Source organism: Labrus bergylta, chromosome 3, assembly GCF_963930695.1.
Source record: "Labrus bergylta chromosome 3, fLabBer1.1, whole genome shotgun sequence".
In the NCBI taxonomy this organism is placed as follows: Eukaryota; Metazoa; Chordata; class Actinopteri; order Labriformes; family Labridae; genus Labrus; species Labrus bergylta.
Window position 1 is genome coordinate 22,010,705 of NC_089197.1, and position 22,633 is coordinate 22,033,337.

The following is a 22,633-nucleotide window of genomic DNA, read 5'->3' on the forward strand; positions in this document are numbered from 1 at the left end:
TATATTTATTTATTCAGTGACTGGGATTGCCTTATCATCCAGGGTGCTGCTTAATGACATCACTGCCGGCTTCTCCAGGCTGTCCCAAATCGCGCAAACTATGCTTGTGTATGTGTGTGTGCGCGTGTGTGTGTGTGTGTGTGTGTGTGTGTGTAACCTCCCAGAAAGAGTAAGAGAATAAAGATAGTGAGTGTGAGGTATTGAATGATAAAAAGTGTGACAAAGAAAAGAAAAGATTTTAGAATCAATTACATACTCTTCCTAAAAATATATATACCTAAATCAATGTATTAAGAATTACAAAATTAAAATGTATAAACACCTATTATTACACCAACTATTTTCATTGTTCACAAAATATATCAAACTCTTTCACATTATGGGGAAAATCAAGATTAAAATATAAGTTGAACTATTTAAAAAGTGTTATATTTGTTTGAACTTCAACTTTTGAAATACACGTTTAGCATTTTGTTACTCTTAATGTATAAAGTATAACTGATTTTTTTTTTTTTAACCCTAACCCTAGGCACTTTTTATATTGTCTAAACAAATTAATTTTGAGTCACTTAAGTAAGTTGAAATTGAAAAATAAAGCAGTTTTATTGAAACTTAAACGTTTCTGAATCCCCTCTATTTAAAGCAGACATTTGTAGATATTCAAGGGGATCAAAATAAATCCCTGAAATAACCCCTGCCCTTTGTGTGCGCTGTTTCAGTTTAAAAAAGAAAAGGGTTGAACATATGTACACAGTGTATTTATAACAGATAAAAACTCTAAATAGATGGCAAGTTTTTTTCTGCAAGTATCAAATTACAAAATATCTGTGATTCATTCAGTTGAATTCATCTTGGTTTACTGACTAAAATGACTAGGACAAGCTAAAAATATAAAAGATAAAACTCTTTACTTTGAAACCCCATTCATATTACAGTGTTATAAAAAATGGCTGCCAGGAAATAAAATCAGTGAAATAATAAATCCCCAAGCAATGTGTGTGATCACAGTTCCTTTGATACCATATAGAAAGCTAGAACAGGAATGACCAAAGGTTGGAGGAGGGAAGTGACTGTGTAAACTGGAGTTGCAACGCTTGGTCAACAGGCTGCCGCAATGTGCACCCATGGGGGCAGGCTGCCGAGCCGGAGTCATGACTGCAGAGTGGACCCCCAAGACTCTGTCAGCACTATCGGCCTCTCCCTCAGCAGCAGAAACAGAGCAACACAACAGAAACACAACCATCCAGCAAAATCCATCAGGCTGAAGGTTGGTGGCCTCTGCTGAATACAAAAGATTTATTTTTTCACAGTGAAGCTAAACTTTGACAGATTTAATGCCGCCCATTAATGCTTAAAACGAGAATCTGATTAAACACGGTTACTCATTTTTAAATCAAGAAAAAAGTTAATTGTTTACAAAAATCCAAGACTGACATTTGCTACATCACACTTTCTTGAGAAGACATCTAATTCATTCTCATGCAGTTAACAGCCCTGGTCTTCAGCCACAGGATGCCCATCTACTACTGCACCTACCAAAGGAAATGATGTGGCCCAGGGCCCAGCCAGGCCATTCTATCACCGCTATTAGGGCTTAAGCAGAACTGCAAAATGACTCCATTGGCATTAAGAGTCCATCTCAATCATTTTAATACTACCATAATCATGAGACTTTCTAATATTATTTTTAAAAGCCTTGGTGAGGGAAAAAAAAGATTTTCATTTCCTTTGCTTAACCACCTTAAATTGTGAGAGAGAAAGTGAATAGAGGAGAAAGGGATATCTTATGAGACAGGGAAAGAAAGTGATAAAGAGTCACCTCTACCCCCCACCCACTACACTTTCACCAGCACCCACACACCTCCTGCATGTCCCTGCAGCATCTTTGTGCGAGTCACAAAAGAGAGAGACTTGAAACATAACCAAGAAAGACAATTAATATTAATGTTCGAACAATGTGACTGTTGAAGGAGCCTTCATCACACATCTGTCATGACCTCCACGACCTCACACCCCCGGCCGACCAATAGTATGTACAGTATACTGTCCCTGCATGCTTTCTCATAGCCTCTCTGTGTGCATCATTTTCCACACTTGTAACCAAAGAAACACCACCAAACAATACAAGACTTAATGTTTCCTCCTTCCCTCTGTTTTTTAACTTTCAATTTTCCTGAATAGCATTATTATGTATTATTAATATCTCTGAATTATTACTCATTTTCCTCTTAAAATGGAGTGCTTTAATTCACATTTGAAGTACTCATCAAGGCGGTGCAGTGAAACGAATGTGGAAGGATACATTATATTTGCAAAAATGCAAAGGGTGAATTAAAAATATATAGCAATACTAAAATATTAACAATTAATTTCAAAAAGATAATTTGCAGAGTGGAGGAAAAAAAGCCTTTTCATGACTTCTATGACTCTCTTTCTGTTTGAAGTCAACCATTTGTGATCGTAGGTCTCTGAATAATATGCAATTATCATGTACTTATCACTTTTGCATCAAGTACACTGAATATTATATTTCCATTATAGTATGTTCACTTTCATGAACACAAGGCACAAAAGGGGGACACGGGTGCAGCGTGGCAGAAGTGATGCAGTGTAAAATTCATGTCCAATACAGAATCAGAGCCTCTGTAAAAATAAAGGAGAAAAAAATTGTACAAAATATAAAGAATCTGGACCAAACATGGTAGTTTGAACCATCTCTCCTTCTTTTTTTTTTTTTTTCTTACAATAGTGAACTCTAATTCACCCTTGAAAGCGTGACCTTGAGCTGTGTGACAGGAGATAGCCGCAGCATGAAGACAGGACGCCACTTATCATCAAGGGACGAGGTGGCTGTTTAATTTCACACTACCAGTGGCTAAAACCCCTGTTAGTGTGGAGCTTCACAATGCCCGCTACGCTGGGGGAGCAGCTGTCCTGGTGACGGGGTGTAAAAAGGGAGGAGGAGGTACGGTTGAGAGAAGGACAGCAGAGAGGAGGAATGATGGTGTTGTAGCAAGTGTGTGTCTGACCCCCACGAGCACACCCAGAATATCAGCCCCTCTGTTTTACTGCACGAAATGGTCAGTTTCACATGTTTATGGTTTGAAACTAAAAGAAGCGGGGTGATAATGATCATTGGATGGACAGGAGGTAGACTTGTGGGAGTAAAGGTGCATCTGTGATGGCGGCAGCGGATGAGAGCAGAGTTTTGTAGCGCCGTCCACGCTGCGGAGGCCAATATAACCAAGAGCCCAATTGCTTTCTGAAGAGCTTTCTATTGTGTGCCGTGATGAACTTGAGCTCTGGCCTCCAACCTGGGGGTCTCTCTGTCTAATCCTGAGTGCCCCCCGGCTCCTCTTTATAGCCCCTCCCTTGAAGCATGCACACATACACACACACACACACATACACACCCACACACACACACACACACACAAACAGACATTATACACAGCCTTCATCTGACGCCTGACATGACTGCAGGCTTGAACAGTGACCAGCGCCTCCCCACACAGCTGAATATAAAACACAGTAATGAGCCGAGCGAGAAAATGGCTTCCCTCTCAAACATGGCTGCTTACTGATGGCCAGACGCGAGCCTGCGAGAAAAAGGTCACCTCACTCATCTTTTTTTGTACCCCCCATCCCCCTGTTTTCTACTGCAACTGCTGTTTTTTTTTTATCATTTCCTCTCCCCCCCCTTTTTTTCATATCCTTCCTCTCTTGCTTACACCTTCCACTTTCCCTCTCTGGTCATTTTCCTTTTCCTTATTTCATAAGCCAATCTAGGCTTATTATTTAGGAGACAATAGAAGGGGATCTTGGGAAGAGACAGGTGGCTGCCTCTGAGTGATGAGAAAATTACCAAAGTGAAATCCAGCTCCTATAAAAATCTCCAACATGGAAAGAAATAAAAAAAAGGAAATAAAAATAACCATGCTCCTAACCCTTTTTTGGTACAGCTCAGCAGTTAAAGGAGTAACCCCCCACCCCCCCACCCCCCCCAGTATGATTTTGAAATTCCCCACTGAGCACCACGGTCCAGCCAGATATATTCATTTTTCCTCCCGTACTCCCCCAGTGTCATTTTTCTCTATTTCCTCCATCGGTCGGTTGTGCACAGAATGTTCCGAATGCATTTTGAGTGCTTGATTTCTATTTTCATAATATCAAGAACATCAAGTTAAAGAATATAAATGTTTATTCAGCAGAGTGGGGAATGCGTGTGTATGGGTGCAGCGGCTCTTGGGGGACAGAGCCCGTGCTAAATCAGTAAATCACTCCATCTGGAAGATGAACGGCATGTTTTGGAGTTCATTGCTTTTCGTCTCGGGCGAGTGGCCGGTGCAGCGGCGGGCGGGCCCAGCAGGTCGGAGCGATGGTGTCTGCTGATGTGGATGGTTACAGAGGGATAATGAAGGGGTGACCAGGGGTTTGGCCGTGTTCTGTTCACCCTGTCCATTCTGCTGTGCAAAGGGCCGGCTGCAGAAAATGGCTATTAGTCCGTGCTCGTTTTTGAGCCATCATAAGGCCCGCTGTCTGCTCAGACTGAAGTGCTGCTCCAAAAGTGCTAAGGTGTGGAAAATGGTCAAGGTTTTGAGTCCTTTGCAACTTTCATCCTTTTCATTCTTGAGTCAGCAACTTATTGGACCGTTGCTGCTCACTATGAAAAAACTCGGAGGAAAAACCTTCCAACACGGCCCTAGGTGTTGTTAATCTTTTTAAACCTACCGCTCTTTATGACAGACAGCTTTCTAACCAATACCTGAGTTTATCCAGTGACACAAGTATGAATTATCAAAAGAAGTTATCCAAAAAGAAAACAAATGACATGGTAAGTTTAAAGCACAATTGTATCAGCCTCACTGCAAGTATTTATTATATATAGTATTTTTATGGCAATGAAAATCAAATCTCCTCTGCTGCACAAAGAACAAAAATGATCATGATGCTGAGGCAGCATTTGTTTTTGTTTCGGTGTTATGATACCATAGATAGAGAAAAAGCTGGGCATAATAATAATAATAGATAGGCCACAAGTATAACCACTTAAATGATCAAAGTTATGACTTTTTCATTGTAAGAATAAAATGTATGTCTCTATTTTTGCATGACTGTAAATGTAACCATATTGAAGATTAGACTTCCCAACACATATCACCACAGTAACACACATGTTATGTTGCATTTCAAATTTCTAACAAAAAAACATTTTTTCAACACATGACAAACAGTTTAGAGTTTTTCAGTGACCAAATGCATTTTCTCCCAGCTCATTGCTGATGCTTTTAAATGTTTTCCACAAATCTATCAATCAATCATTGCATAGAAATGTCTTTAGGTTGAAAAAATCCTACATTGGTCAAAAGACAAATATGTTGTATAATACTATTAGATTAAAGAAAAGCAATATACATTTCACAGTCCATAATGCCTTTGATATCAGATCTCTTTTCTCCCGTCCATGTAACCAAAAGGCACCAGCTTCCACACATGCTTCCAAACCAATACTCAGTACACTACATCAAAAACTACACAAATGGATGTCGATAGTACCACCCTCCTCACCTGCACCTCAAACTGCAAAGTGAGGCAAAACAAATTTAAATAAGTTGATAAGAGTTTATCAAAATGACAGGCAATTAGAGCAGCTCTGACCATGGCTTTGCATGCTAAATGAGAGTCATTTAAGATGAGGGAGTCATACATGTTATAGAAAAGAGAGAGGGAGAGTTCTGCAGCTCCATTTCTGATCCTGGACAGCCCTGAATTAAATATCCCCAAAGTCCATTAAGGCTAAACAGCCGCAGGAAAGACTTTGTCTCACCACAGAAAAATGACAGTAAACTCAGGCAATCATGCCGCCAATCAATTATGTATGAATTATATTTTTCTTAGACTGTGTAAAATGTCTTATGTTAATTCTCCTAAGTATACAATACCCATTATTTTTCAAGGGACGTGCCCATATGCATGCAGTCTAAATTAGTGTTTTTCTCTCCAAAAGATTTATCAGCCTCATGCTGCCAGCTGAAATGAAAACACTGAGTCTGAGTTGTGATTCCTCCACATCATCTGCAACTGCAGAGGCCACAGGCAAAGCTAGGAGTGCTGATAACCTATACAGCTCTACTGATAGACAACATCCCTAGAAATTAGTATTTTTAAACCCTTTATTTAAAGCCTTGAAAATCAATGAGGTTTTCCTAATTTACAGTGATGTCGAGATAATAAAAAAGCACAACTAAAACAAGCTAAGAAAAGATGGGGGTGAAGATCATTGTCTTCTTGTCAATGTTTTCTGGTGAACTCTTTTATAGAAGCTATACAGAAGTTGATAAGACATAAGCAACATGATGACACAGAAACAGAGCGAGGAAAGAGGAGACAGAGAGGGACTGGAGTGAGAGGTTGGGGGGATTTGCATTGGCCGGACCCGTCTCATTCATGGGCCTGTTGAGCCGGAGAATAGTGGAGTCCCTGAGGCCCCCTTTGTGGCCCCATATCGCTGATAATGACCTCTGACTCGCCCATGATAGTAGGAGACAGGTATTGGCAGGCTGACTGACCAGTGTGAGTGAGGTGTCAATAATTGGTCTGGTGTTACTTACGGATAACATAATGGCCTCTTTAAACTGAAAAGACACTTCAAGGGCAGAGTGTGTAAACCTTAATTAATTTAATTAAGAATATAAAAACTGCAAAACAAATGATAAATGTAGCCACAGAGCAAATTCACACTTTCATTTAGTATTAATATCTGATTAAATCTGCATTAAACTACATTAGCTACAAGCTATTGACATAGAGATATTTACACACTCACACATGCACAAACAAAGTGTCTTCCTCTCTTCTTTCAACTTCACTGACAGTTCCTGATGATCTCCAGCAATAGCCTCTTCTTATATTACATGCAACACAATCCACCCTTGCACACTAATTTGTTTTCTTTTGCCCTTTTTCTGTGTCAACGTGTAACCGAGCCCCTGAATACATACAAATTTAATATCGCTAATAGAATCATTATCAAATTTAGATCAATATGAATTTAGCCCCGGTGCCCATAGAAGGCAGCAATATTGAAATACAACACTGTCTGTCCTCTTTCATTCTTCCGCCTACATCTGACGCTCACTGCCATCAGACATGAATTACCAGACAGGCACATTACAGCTAATAAGAGTCGCACAAAACAGCCTTTATTAATGCATGAGAGAGTCTTTGATCCAGGAGAAAGTTTCACAGGGAAAGCAGTAATGTGGCCGAGGTCAAATCAACCGGAGACTGTACAGCATGTCTTCACAAAGCTGTCCTATATACATATCTCAGCTAAAAAATGTGTCTAGACAATTACATTGTTATTAGTTTTGACCTCACTGAAATTTTAAAATTTCTTGCAACAGATCTTGCAGCAATCAGCCCTTAAAACACACGGAATTATTATTAGACTTATCATGGGTCTAGTAAGGATGTCAAGTAAATATTCTTACATTTCTTTTGCAGCACTAAATTTTAAATAAAAGTTGTCATGACTTCATGGGTATGAAATTTCTTACTAAAATGTCATCAATCACTATTAATTTGCAAACACTTGAAGCAGTTTGTGCATAGCTTGAAGTTAAACCTCTGTATTATATACAATACGCCAAAATTCTTATTTTCTGACATGGAGTAAAAAGAGACCTAAACATCAACACCAACTCTAGCTACATCTTCCTGTCTGTCAGCCATACATGCAAAGTATCTTAAACATTTTTTCACACTGTTTAGTGTGAAGGACTCCAAAAAAAGTTAACTTTCCTGATTTAACAGGAATCAATATTCTGAAAGTCTCTCCATCCTCTCAGTAACAGTATTAGACCCCATCACAAATGATCCATTGGAGGAAAACGTTGGTTTAACTTCGATTCCAATCATCTGGATTTTGACAGAGCCTGTCACATTATAAAGTCTGAACATAGTTACAAGAATTGCAAATGATACCCATGATTGAATGTTATTGAAGTGGTCAGCAAGCAGCTCATTCCCCACAGAAAGCCTCGGGGCCTGGAGGTGGTCAGTGGGGAGCAGCTTCACAACATCTCGCTGTAACATGGTGAGAGGAGGTAAAGCAGAGGAGAAGACCCCCCCCCCCTGTTTGAGAGATAGAGGTGCCACTGTAAATTTATGACCTGACTATTTAAGACCAATGTAATATATTCTCTGTTCAGCCAGTACCTGCTGTTTATATTCCATCCTGGCATGTTCCCTCAAACCTGCATACAGTGAGAGGGGCACACACAAACAATGTCTCACGTCAAAACAACCTGCTGTAACACTCAAACTTGAAGCTACACTTACATACATCGATAGTGAACGGTGTGTGTTTTAAAATAAAACTTGGTAGTTCGCTTTTAGACCAACTAAAATAAGTTTTAGTGCCACAAAAATGCACAAAGTGCAAAAGGTCATTGTGGAGGAAAAACAAAGACATTTTGGATGTAATTAAAAGATGAAGATGAAAAAAAAATAAAAAAGGACTTCATACAACACAATCATCATTTCACAATCAGTATAAATTAAGATAAGATGAGATCAAATTGAGTTTTATGAATCATGAAGGAAATTCTTGCCTGGTTGATCCACATAGGTTTCAGGAGTTGATTCCTTTTTCGACATATAACAGTCATCCACAAGTAAGAAGTGGTCATCCTATCTAAAGTTTTTAAATGCAAAAATTATACATTTAAATATTTTTAAATGAAAACCTTATTTTTGTAATTCATTTTATCAATTTTGCAAAGCTAAGCAAACAACTAAATACTTTTCCAGTTTTTATAGAACCAATAAACACATTTATGGAAATATCTTCGAAACATCTTAAAAAACGTTTTCAGTTGAAGCACTATATCAGGCATATAAAAAAGAAAGATCGTTCATAGAACACTATTTTTTCTCCATCCGAACTCCCAGGCTGCACTGAACATGTGAGATTTGGGGTTTTTGTGGACTCTACTGCAGGAGCATGTTAATTAACCTAAGGGGTCAGGGGTCAAGTCTGGACAGGGACTCCATCCCAAACGGGCCACGACAAATGCAGAGTAACATCTGCTCTCTGTGCGTCACACAAAGCTGTCCCCTCTGAGCCGTCTGACAACCCCTGAGAGCCTGGGAACGGCTCAAAGTCAGGGGCAGCCTCTACAAAAACCAAACGCTGACTGGACACAGCAGCAGTCTCGTCTATGCAAGGGGAAAAGTATGTTTGTGTATGTGTTTTTTCCAGCCCACTCCCAAACTATATAGGGACCACAAAGTTATGACAAATATAGAATGAATCATTTGAAATTCAAACTAGAAGATCACTTTTTAAGTTGTTTCAAAGACAAAAGGATCAAAGTAAAGAAAATAAAAAAATGAAAGACTGCAATGATAGGCCTGAAGCGCTTCAGGCTTCCTGCCTCTGAGAGGTTAACCAAGGCTGAGGCCAAGCTGCTCAAGGTCAGGGCGTGGTAACCTTTTGAACATGACTACCACTCTTTGAATATGCATTGTACTACATTACACACAAGCTGCCCTGATGACACAGAGATCACCCCATGTACACTTTACTCTCTTTCCTTGGCAGCCGAACAATACGCTTGAAAGGACCCGTCAAATGATGTCAATAGTTGGATCAATACCCTGGGATGTCTTCGTTTCCCCTGCAGCAAATGAAGAGCATTAAACAGATCCTCCTGGGCAGAGCTCTTACACACTTCCAGGAGCAACAGTACGGACTGAGGGACAGCAAATGAATGTCTTCTCTCGCAGACATCGCCACATGTGCGCCACATTTCCCCCTGTCTGTCTAATGTGCTGCTGATCTACACCTGCTGGGCCCGGGGCTGCATAGGTATACGCTGTACGCTGACGGCATCCATCACTCAGCATGCCTTATTATTGCCATTTAAAATACATTTAAAACGACTCGCTGGAGCCACTGTCCAACCCTGCATGGATGCAATGATACTGATGCGTTAGTGTGAGGAATGTCTCACAGGAACGACTCGGTTGGCAACAGCTTGGAACATTTCTGCTCTATTAAGTTTTGTTTCTGTAAGTAAGCTGAAGTATTCCAATCAATCGATCTCTATATAAAATAAGTCAATCAGTTGTTGTTTGGGTTCTCTTGCAGAGAAGCTGAATATTAAGGTGTCTGACGAGAGTAAAAGGGCTGTAAAGGCCATAAGGGTTTCCATTGGAAGGAACAGGTTGCAGTCAGAGTACAAATACAACAATTTAAATGTGTTGCAAAAGGAAAAAACATAGATTTATAGAATAATGCTGCAAATACAATATCAATGCAAAAGCAAGAAACGCGTAAACTCAGACAACAAATGTTAAATCTGATGGGCCTTTGCAGAGATTTGTCCTTATCAGCCACCGTAGCATTCCTCCGAATGATGCCAGCCCATCTTAACAGCATCTTGATGTCAGCCGGCCCGGCCAGCCCCTTTGTCGAGTAATCTGTGCGACAGGACTAAGTTTCACAGGACTGATACATGCTCCTGAGCTCTCAGGTGATCTTAGTAATAGACACAGTCACTCTAATTCCCCTTCAATTCTCACCTAAAATTGAAAGCTGCCAAATGCAGCCTTAATTACATACCACCCAATCAGAGCTTAAGTGTAACCTTCAGCCACAGCAGCCCCCCCCCCACCCCAACCCCAATCCCACCCTCACTAACACCCTCCCCTCTCCTCTATCCTTCTCCAGGAAGAACGAATGAAGTGCGTCCCTCCTGAGGTCTACACATATTTCACCACCGGAGTAAACAGGTCTGGAGGATAAGGGACGGATATATTATGTATATCGGAAACAAGTGTGAGATTTAAGGAGCAGGCTGCTTGGTCAGCACAGAGGGTGCTGATAATGCAAACACACCAAGGAACAAGCAGGGATATGGATCTCCCCTTGTGTGTAACTGGGCAAGGTCTATTGACCCAAATTTAATTACTGTAGCCTCCACCCATTCCCCTTTGTGTCCCCTTTACTGTGACAAGAATCTAATTCTGTACCATGAAGCTCTTAATATCTGTACATGCCATTATATTTACTCTACACGTATAATATCTGACCATGATTTATTCTTAATATGCTAGAAGTTATGACAGATTCATATTGTAAAAAAAACGACAATTTATGGTCCCTAAATCAAATATTTTTTTGTACTGAAAGACTTTTTTGTTGAAGATTTGTAATTCCTTTTTTTTTTTTCTTCCATCAGTTTCGGTCTTCTATATTTTAAAGTCATCTCCTCTGGGGCAATCAGATAAACCAGGGAAGTCTGAAGGCAACCACAGTAGACGCGCAGCGATTTTCCATCCGCTCTAATCACATGATCAGGGTGTCGGCACAGCATCCTCAGCGCAGGGAGGGGCCAAGCAGCACATAGCTTACCACCATTTTGTGTCGGGTACCTGGCTTCTTTTGTGTGAGTACCTGGCTCATTTTTTACCTGCATAAGAGCTAATATTTCAGAACAAGTCCAAATGTTTTATAGGGTGTGCCTTTTTAAAAGAAAATTTGCTAAATGCATGATGGGCACCTTGCCGATGCGGCGTAAGCGGATGCTGCAGACGGAACATCACAGGGCATCATTGCACCCCGACTGCAAACCCATTCTGGATTTCATGTTGTGTATTTTTCCTCCTCTCCTTCCTCGCTCCTGGCTGTGCTCCCGACAGACCCCTCTCCACCCTGCCATCCGATGTGTGAGGCACATATGGTGCAGCGAAATTGCTGTCTGTGAGAGCATGCCTCTGCCTGTCCAGACTTCATCAGAGGGATTAAAGAATAGGATGGGGGGGGGGGGGGGAAATCAAAATAAAATGATGATAGCGGGGCTGTGGCTTTCCTCTTCCGCCCCGTCCCTCCCGCTCTGTTTTAAGTAGAATGGAACATCAGATGACAGAGGAGGCTCTCTTGCAGGGGTGCAATCGTTTGCAGGGAAGAGGTTGCCCGGTCACTGAGCCGTACTGGGTTTATTTGGCTCTGACAACGACTCACTACATAGCAAAACCAAACTACAGACAGTCCTGTTCCCCTCTCCATACACCTGCTGAAATTCACTTCCAACGCTGTATCCAATTAAAAGACACGCAACTCAGAGGTGCAGGAGCGGCTCTCTTTTATGATTACTTAACCATTCATCTCTCATGTCTCCTCTTTTTTAAATAATGTAAATAAACAAATGTTAAATGTGTTGACAAAGAATACGTGTGTGTAGAGGTGGGGTGTTGTATTTTCAGAGTTAGGCATTTTGGGGGAAAGGAGAAAAGAGAGGGGGAAGATTGCAGGATATTAAGGAGTAATGGATGTCACATCAAGCCCTTATAGAAAAAAAAAACCCAACTGCTTTCATCAAGGCATGATATGGACTGATCAAGGGAACAGGTCATCCTATTATTACAGAGAAAAATAACATAGTCTGTCTCACAGAATATGAAACATACCAATAACTATTACAGAGCATTTTCTCTCTGGTGTTTTTAGCCAACTCTCTTTCTCTTTTAATGATCAAACATTGTGATAAAGACAAGAACATAAGCTAAAACTGATTAAATTGAATCTTGTCAAGAAATTCAATCATTGGACCAGCAATTCTGAATCCAAAAATGTTCAGGATTTTATGATAAATATTGTGAAACCAGGACATTAATCGACATTTTAAGAAATAAAGGAGGCTGAGTGAGGGCTTCAGATTGTAAAAAGAATACATTGTTAAAATATTTGTATAAAGACACCTCGAAAGTAAAAGTAAGTCCAATATGAAACACATAAGGTCTATTTTAAAGTGCGCATGCAGATGTGGTTTTACAGTGATCCTACTAAATTCAAGTAAATAGGGCTGTATTCTGAGGTTTATTCTGGGATTTTCCAGGCACCAGATCTGCCCCTGTATTTGAGACAACAAAAAGGCAATCTTGACATCTTGCCCAACCAGCAGATAATATTTGCTGTTCAGAGACTGGCTTTCTTTTGTTCCACGTTGTTATAAACCCAAGACACTTGAAATTTAAACCCAGTTCAAAAAATATTATTTGCCACAGGGCAAGGTAAATCTCTTGGCGGGGCCTTTCAAAGGGTTGCCCTGGGTTTGTTTACAATTGATCTTATTTAAAAGTGGATTTTTTGTTTTACTTTTCAAAGACATACTTTCTGGAATGATCTTTTAGGTCAAAGGAAAGATGAATGTTATTTCTTCAATTGGAGCAACAACAAAAAAAAAAAGCAAAATAATCAGAAGGCAATAATACAGAAAGCCCTGTTGCGCCACTGGTTCTTCCCTGGTCTGTAACTTACACATGCAGAATAGAAAACACATGCGAGATAACATCTCCAACTGCTGCACAGAAAGTAGAAGCGATACACCCTAAGTCAAAGAGCAAGTAAGTACATTTAAACTGATGGATTTTTCTTTCTTTCTTTCTTGTGATTTACCGAAACATGGGATGCATCACGAAATATGGAAGAGAAAAATATGAAATCATGCCAATTGTATGTGCGTATCTTTCTTTGTCTGTGTGTGTGCGTGTGTGTGTGTGTGTGTGTGTGTGTGTGTGTGTGTGTGTGTGTGTGTGTGTATGTGTGTGTGTGTGTGTGTGTGTGTGTGTGTGCCCGTGTGTGTGCGCCTCATCTATGTGTTCCTATGTGGAAATAAAATATTCTGTTAACTGCATAAAACAGCTGTTTCTCTCCTTGTTTGACTCTACAATTTTCATTCACCATGAGGAGGAACCTAAGAGGGAAGAAGTGACCGGACAGCTGACCAATCACCATAAAGCATGGGGTGGGGGCAGACAGAAAAAGATGGAGGAAGAGAGGAGTGGTTGAAACACCCCCTTTGCCTGCCCTATTGAACCAAACTCCTTCATCTCTGACAGTTATTCTATTTTAACTAAATCAGTGCTATGAGCTCAGCCAATGAATCAATATTGATCTCCATTTTGAACATGAACTTGAACATGTTTCAGCTTACTCAAACTTAGTAAGGGGGGGGGGGGGTGTCTATGGTGTGCAGGGAGGGCCATGAAAGAGGTGAAGAGGGGACAGGGACTGAAGTTTGCCAGGAACTATCCTCCTGGGCTGGGAGGGTTTGCCTCCTGCACAGACACACCACACAGGAGAAGGAGGAGGAGGAGAAGGAAGAGGAAGAGGTGGAGGAGGTCACAGGCTGCGAAGCGAGTTTAAAGCTTGCAGTTCCTGGGGAACAAGAAGGACGAACAGAGTGCAAAGCAGCGGGGATGACCCCTTCGTCTGGACTACACCTGGGGGAGTCCTTGGGCCACCCAGATATAGACAGCACAGTTGATACACACACACACACACACACACACACACACACACACACACACACACACACACACACACACACACACACACACACACACACACACACACACACACACACACACACACACACACACACACACACACACACACAGGGAACACATTTACAGAGTTGTAAATCTAGATGTATCGAGTGTTTGGATGAAATATTAGGCCCTTTTATACATTATAGAATTCAAAAGAAAATGAATACATGAATACAGTTCCAAAGTAGGAGAGCAGAAAACAAGGTAACAACTCGACTAACTGTACACATGATGAATATATGTGTTTTCATTTTACATAGTTAATATGGAAACAATACTACTATTCATAAAAAGTTAAACTTTCCTTTTTACTGGTCCCACTGCGTATGAAATATCTACATCTCACATCTATAGTGATTAAAACTCAGAGTACATTCTATGATTATTCCTGAATTTGGCCAAGATGTTTTCTGTTTTCACAAATAGTTCCCTGTCCTGTACTTTTGTGTGTTTGCTCTGTGTAATACAAATTCATACTTGTTTTTTTTCCAGGACTTATTTTTTAAAATGCACATTTGAATTGATCTACCTGTTATACAGAGTGCAGCTACATTTGCATCATGAAATTTACTGCACAATAAAAAAAACTCATCTTCAGTGAAAGTTAGTTTCAAGTAATCGTGTATTTCAATCCAACAAAAACAGTCCGGTTTTGCGATAACATTTTAACAGTAGGAAAAGATGCAGGAAGCTGTGGAAGCACTGCAGCATAACACAGTTTTTAAAAGGCCCAGGCCACTGCTAACATTTTAAATTACATCTCTGTCTATTGTGTCGTGTTCGGGCTTATGGGAGGGGTCCCTGGGGATCCTTCATTTTCCCAGAAACTCCCTCCAAGGCTCTTCAGGTTAACACGCCCAGTTTGACTATATGATCAATAGTTGTAAATGACTTCATCACACCGAAGAGGCAACTTTCTGGACAGAATTGGTCCCACTGTTGCAACCATACAGGCTTGTGCTGTGGAGAGGACCAGTCAGTCTAGTCGTGTAGCATATCTAGTTTTTCCTTATGATTTTTACAATGTACGAGAACAAATAAAATGATCCAAGTTGCTTTAAAATGTCTTATTATTAGCAAAAACATATATCTGTAGCAAACTATACTTTTTTAAAAATTTTAACAACTTCCTAAAACAAGATTCCTGAGTTTAGTTGCAAAGGGGGAGCGATGTGCTAAGCTACAGTAGCTGTGGTGAGAGGTGAAAAATCCCCATTGATATGGCACGGCCTCTCTCCACCTCTTTTGTTCTTACAGGATGTGGGGTGATGTCAGTTCACTCCCAAGCCTCCCTAAAATGCCCCCAAAGCCTGGCCGGCTCTAGAGTGGGAGTGTGTAATCGGTCCTGGCAGAGTGCTGGTTAATGGGGGGCACAGGGCCATGGGTTGGAGATGTATTCATGTGCGTGGCGTGGCGCCTGGACCCAGGGTGACACTTCTTCATTCCTGCTGCCTCAGGCCAGGATTAGGACCGCGGCCAGCCTCACAAAGCCGGCCGTAATGCAAAATCATTTTCATATTAACCTCGTCTCTCCTCTCTGGGCCTGACAGTGGACAGGCCTCCGCTCTTTGGTGCTCAAATTATCCTCAATTACTGGGGAAAGGCCAGGCGAGGGGACGTCACCTAACCTTCACCATCTGTTAGGTTCAAAGCGTTAGCAGTCGGCCTGCCCGCCTGTCTCCTGCCTCCTCTGACCTTTCCGCCTTGGCCAGCTCAGGCTCCATACGCAGTACACTCCCCCAACCCCCCCAACGCTAGACCCGCCCTCTCTGGACACAGCTGGGAAGTGCATGTGCACACATCACATTAAGGGGGAAAAGGTTATGTCACGCTTCTTCAACGAAGATGAATATTCAAAAGTGTGCACAGACTAAGGCCAAAGCTGTGTCAAGACATGGGTCAGTCTCCAACAGATAAGCCGATGTATATTTGAATTGAATGCTGCTTTAATTGGTTATGAAATTAAAATACTATTCCAAATGAAATTCTCTTTGTTATTTTTTGTTTTGTTTGATGTTGTTACGTGTCAGAACTCTTGTAATTGAAAATATTTTAAGAACACATTTTATGCTAACTAAAGGAATATTTAGGCTTCAACTTTTTCTGAAGAAAAAGCCCAATAAGTTTATCTTGTTTACTAGAAGACAAATGATTGTGCTTATACAACACAGCATTTTTATTTTGCTTTAGGACCTTGCTAAAATGTGACTTCCTATTTGAATGCTTTTTCCGACTTTTCTCTTACATACACGGCAAAAGTTGCTTTTAATTAAACATCCAACTATATTTGAGATAGTGCTTGTAAAATATTGAAGAGCTCTTATTTCTCCAATGGTGAATGCTCCTCTTAATAATGCAAACCATGTTTTCTGTTTGTTTGGAGGCCCTGTGTTTTAGCAGTTCCACTGTGTCCATTTGGTTTTTCCAGTCTGTCTGGCCACTCAGGAGGCCCCCTTTTCTCAGGTCATCTGGCAGGACCTGATGGCTCTGAAATAACTTTTAATAAGTCTGCTAAATAATGAATGGAGTGTTGGCTAAAATCAAGCTGAGAGGAGCAGCGCAGAGGACAGCAGACAACAACCAGGTCCCAGGCACTTCCTTCACCATCATCATCAGCAGCAGCCATGTTCAGTCTCCCGTCTCACCACCTCTCCAGACACAGACGGTCAGGGTCAGAGGTGGTGGACTTGACCTTGTGGCCCCCAGGAGAATGTTCACTTGGTTTGGGGTATAATTTGAGATTTATTCAGCAGGAGGCCCCTTCTCAGGCAGCATTATGCCTCATTATCCTCGGGTCCTCTGTGCTCACAGGGCAGAGAGCCCTGAGCAGACGCATCAACACTCCATTTTACTCACACCTTCACAATCCCACAATCAATACCTCCAACTGACAACATTAGTCATTTAAATACATCTTAACTGCCTGCAACACAAAATCATTACAGCTCTAAATGTACTGTCATATTCAGGAATAACAGGCCACATGCATTTTTTTCTTTGTGCAATTTAGATTTCCTTTATTATACATAAAACAAATAAATATGAGCAATTAAAGCTAATTCAACAAATTATTACCTAAAGCTATGACCTAAATAATTAAATTTAAAAAAAATCAAGGACCAAAACAAAAACATGTGATTCAGAAAAAGTCTAATTTAAAAATTGAAATCATCTCAATGCCTGATTTTTGTCTTTAACATTCAAATGTCACCTTCAGAATACTTCATAAAATCAAAATCAATAGAATGCTACAATTTATTAAATGTAGCCTATTGATTCAGATTTTTTTAAGACAAGATTTTATATTTGGTGTGAAATAAAAACATTTTATTTAATTTGAAAAATCTGCTCACATAAGCTTAAAAAAATATGAAGGCCTAAATGATCAATGCCTTGCAAATTCTTCTTACTTTCTGACTAAAAAAAAAAAAGAGTGATCTCTTTTAGGCACAGGCTAAAAAGAGTGATCATTTCCATTATGTGTGCTTCACTCTAAGTGGGTCCCTGCGGAGGACAATTTTGGAGAGATCTTTCCTGATAAGAAACAAGTCCCGCATGTATTAATATTACATTAGAGGCAGCATCACAGAGCCATCTGCTCAGTCAGGTACAGAGCTTTTCATTGACATCTCCTTATCATGTTAATATTACGCTCATCAAAGACGACGACATGGTGAAGATGGAGGGAGGGGGGCGCGCGACAAAACGTGCGAAATTACGGATTATTCTTATGAGAAGTCTAAAAGCAGGAACAGACAAGAACGTGGTTATTTAGGTCACATATTCGCAAGAAAGAGACAAATGCCGCAGGAAAGGCGTCGTTTGCGTGTGGGAGTGTGTGTCTCAGACGCAAATATGACATGCATGGCCAGTCACACACAAACACACACACACACACTCTCACACACACGCATACGCAGGAGGAGCGAGTCCTCATTGCCTGCAGCAGGAGGGGTGCAATCTGCAGCGAGAGGGGGACAGGTGCAGGGCTGTGCTTTCTATAGCTACTGTAGTTTAAATGCATTTAAAGTCCATTCTTGACACATACTCCCCCTTTTTATTCCAATGAGATTATTTATGTGTGGGCTCTTTTTGGCACGTGCACGCGTTGATGCTGCGTGTGCGTATTTTTATGCGTTTTTTTGTTTTGTTTTTTTTGGTTGTTTTGTTTTTTTTAGAAATCTGTACCGAAAAAGGCAAGGCGAATACGTAGGATATTATTTTAATAATATCACTTTCCTGTGTTTGGGGTTGGGTTCTGGCACTGTGCCATCCTCGTGCAGAATTAACCAAATCTCGCTCCTCCAAACACGTGTCAGGTTAACAAAAGGCGGAGCAGGCCGGGAGGGAAAGAGAGAGGGAGGCGGACGCGTGCTTGTTTCCGTGCCAAACTTTGTCACTCTCATTTGAATGTGAATGGTATTTACCAGTGAGAGCTACAAGGACCCGTGTGTATACACAACCCCCTCCTCTAAAGGATTTTTAATTACCCCCCCTCCCCCCCGATAATCGGGGCTAATTAGGCTTTATCGCGGGGTAATAGCTTGTATTAATTGCCTCTCGGGCCAAATGTTTAGGAATGCGGCGAGTGATCCAATTGAATCTGACAAGTTTATTCCGTCTGTTTAATATTCATTATATTCTAATAGGACACTTGTAGGAATGGATACAACAATCAGGCCCATATAATTGCGAGCAACAGGCCTACATTTATTTATACAGCATATCTCTTAAATCTAAAACATTTTAATCAATATTTGAAAAATAAATATTAACTTAATTAATGTTTTATTTTTTGTTCATGAAATATTCTTAGATAAATTAGTGTTGGCAATAAAATAAAATAAAAACCGCAGAACAGCATTTCATTTCAGCTGAAACTCTAACTTATTTTTTTCAATTTAGGGAACATAAGGATTTTGAAAATATCGTCCCAGCTCAGTGCAATATAAGGCACAGGCCTTTAGTTTATGCTCTTGCACCTTCCTGTCATACTCAAAATAAAAGAATATAGTATTTAAACAGTTTCATTATATTTAAAGTCTCTAAATATGAAGTTTAACATCTGGTCTTATTGGACGATCACGCAGGATTTTTGTTGACGCTGAATCTGCAAACAAATCATATTTAGACCTGCCACGATCTGACGTTTCATATACCTGAGTTTGTTTTCGAGTTTTATCTCAAAACATCATTTATTTATCTCACCTTCGTCTCAACTGCCTCTCCTGCCTCAGAAGAAAGAAATAATAATGTTTATTTAGGTCTCATTATTAAGAGTTACCTTCAGTCATTCAAACACCAAAGGGATTTCAAACATGACATCATAGTTAGCGCGCGAGCTGACATATCGTATAGATGCTACAGAGGATGGGGCCTGTAGTCTTACATAGCCCAAATTGATGTGCAACTAAAATAGAAACCTCAAACATCAATGCAGGATGTAAATGGATCTACTCGTGAGAAGGTTTGATCATTAATCAATTAACATTTGTGAAACAAAATAGTCCATGTTGTGGGAAAAGACGAACCAGCAACTCAACATTTAGAAAAGAGCACGTGAAATAATTCATTGTTGCCTGCATGTTCCTATTTATATTGGTTACAGTAAGCTTTTAGCCCCCCCCCCCCCCCCCCTCCCCCCTTTGCCATCCTATCCACGAAGGGCAAACTGGGGCCTGTTAGACAGGTCTGGACAGCAGAGAGTGTGGATGAGGATGAGGGTGGGTGCAGTGGCTAAGCCCCCATTTCATTCTTTTACATAGCCTACATCTTATTCAACACTGAATATTTTTAGGCCCCAGCAGCTGAAGCCACCTTTGGGCTGCCTATAGCCTAAATGTATGGTCTTTTAGTAGAACGTTTAAAAATATATATGGGACCTCTTGAAAATATTTTGTAATGAATTTTATTTCGGAATTATTCGGAATTCGTAATTAATCAAGCTGGAGGTTTCTTTTTTGCATCGCTACTGTAAGTCCGCAGCCAATCACACGCAGGCAGTATCTGAGTAAAGGCAATGCGAAAGGCGTATGTCAAAGCAAAGTGAAATATATAGAAATAAGAAGAATAGAGAATAAAGAATAAAATAATAAAAACTCGTGAAAAAACATTCAGGAGCCATTGAGAACCAGTAGGTATTTGTCCTCACTACTCTCTCTCTCTCTCTCTCGCTCTCTCTCTCTCTCTCTCTCCCTCTCTCTCTGCGCTGGGTGTCACAGCAGTTACATGGAGGCATATGGCTCTCAGCTGCCCCCCACATCTAAACCCCCTGAAGTTCAAGGTCTCTGACCATAACAGACCCGGGAGGAACGAGACACAGCGCGTGCTGTCTGCATGCCTCCCTGTCAGCACCAAACAGGCCAGTTTTAAATAAAGGGGTTGAATAAACACGTATGGCATTTTCATTCATTTTTACCTTTGATATCTTTGTCAAAATATTTAATTTGCTGGTGTGTAATAAATGTAATCAATTCAATTAAATATTCATTATGTTGTTGTTGTTTCTTTTAAAACCGAACTGCAGTATTCAAAATAATGAAACCAGGAAACAGTACCTGTCGGGGAATTTAAAAAAACCTTGTACAATTCACCTTTCTGTCTCTCAGTGTTTACAAACGGCAGCATTCTCCCTCATTTCATAAATATTAGTAAATAGCGCGTTTGAGCCTCAGTCGAAGTGATTGTTTTTTCACTGGACAATTAAACTGTTAGGATTCTGACTAAAGAGGAAATCAACGACCTCTTCATTTTTATATCTCAAAAGATAGACTTGTACGAAAAAATGGGGTTTGATAAGGACCCTAATTATCCTCTTTTATCGTTTACTACAAAGCTTCCTTCATAAACTATTTATTTGTGATTAATTTTCATAATTTAAAATGCACAAGCTGTAGCATTGAACACACTGGTGGGAATTTGGAACTATTGCTCAAATAGATGAACAGCAGATAAACTCCAAATATGTCTAAGAGATTATGAAATTGTGCTCTATTTCAATTTGTTAAAAACAATAAAGGCTACATGTTGTTTTTGATGTTAATATATTTTTTATGCATTGATAATTAATTATGTAATTCCAGAGCAAAGCCTTGTATTGTTTGGTGGCCTTTTGGAAGAAAATTCAACTTGCTCTAAATGCTGCTTTCAGGAATTAAAACAATTTTTTTAAGACGCAGTGATTTGCACAGGAGATGCTTGTCCAAAGTCAGGGAAGAAACAAACACACAGTTTCTCTCTGACTTCTGTGATGTGTTCATAATTTAAATATACACAGTATATATTACTAAAATATCTTTGGATGGATGAATTAAAAACAGTTCAAAGTTATTTTTAAAAGGTATATAATAAGACGAAACAATCAAATCTGCTCATTAAAGTTTAAGACAGATTGCTTCATCATTTGGTAGTTTGTTTCTACGATCATAATACTTTGGAGACACAGAAACTTATTTTTGGTCTTGAAATTCAAGAGACACTATTTTGAGTATCCAGAGAGTGATAAATAAGTACAGAAATAAGAAGATGATGAGGATGAAGGTCCAGACCGTGCAGATGATGGAAAGGAGAAATAAGAATTAAGGTTTAAAAAGAAAAGAAAACTGGATTTAAAGATTCACTCAGGAGGTTGTCCCAGGTGTCTTCTATGACATCACTAAAAGAGAGATCCGACATCTACAAAGTGCAGAGATCCTGTTTCCTCAGAAAGTCTCTTGATGAGGGACAGGTCACGGCCAATAGCCTCTGTCTGACACATAATTGCTGATATTGATTATAGGTTATCATTTGCTGCGGGCCATTTGGAAGATAATGCCGCAGGGGTTCATTTGTAAGCCATTAACCCCTTTGGACTGGTGGATATGTTCGTGTAAATTAAGTTTCAAACAACTTCTAAATGACCTACCTATCCCCTTCTAATGAATGGAATGCTAACATGCTTAAATTTAAGTGCAATACAACCTCAAACATGATGCCAGGTGGCTACTGAAAGATTTCTGAAAGACCTTAATGCAATCCAAATGTACTCCTTCTCAAAACAACAAGGTAGTCTTTTGCTGAACCTTCAGAAAAATATCCCTTCGTCAAGAAATGAATGTGACATTTACAAGAAACACCTTTCCCTCTTTTCTAAGAACTGTTGCTGCTGGGCTACAGGACTCTGAAAGTTGTTGCAGGCTGTCAGTCCAAATGGGCAAGAGGAAACTTATAAGAAAACCACATCACTTTGAACTGA

At 40.1% G+C, this 22,633-nt stretch overlaps 1 protein-coding gene across 1 annotated transcript in view; it reads right to left on the minus strand.

Annotated features, from left to right (window-relative positions):
- The window catches only part of zfhx3b (zinc finger homeobox 3b), a 282,485-nt gene that overhangs the window by 205,346 nt on the left and 54,506 nt on the right, over positions 1 to 22,633 (minus strand). The window lies entirely within an intron of this gene.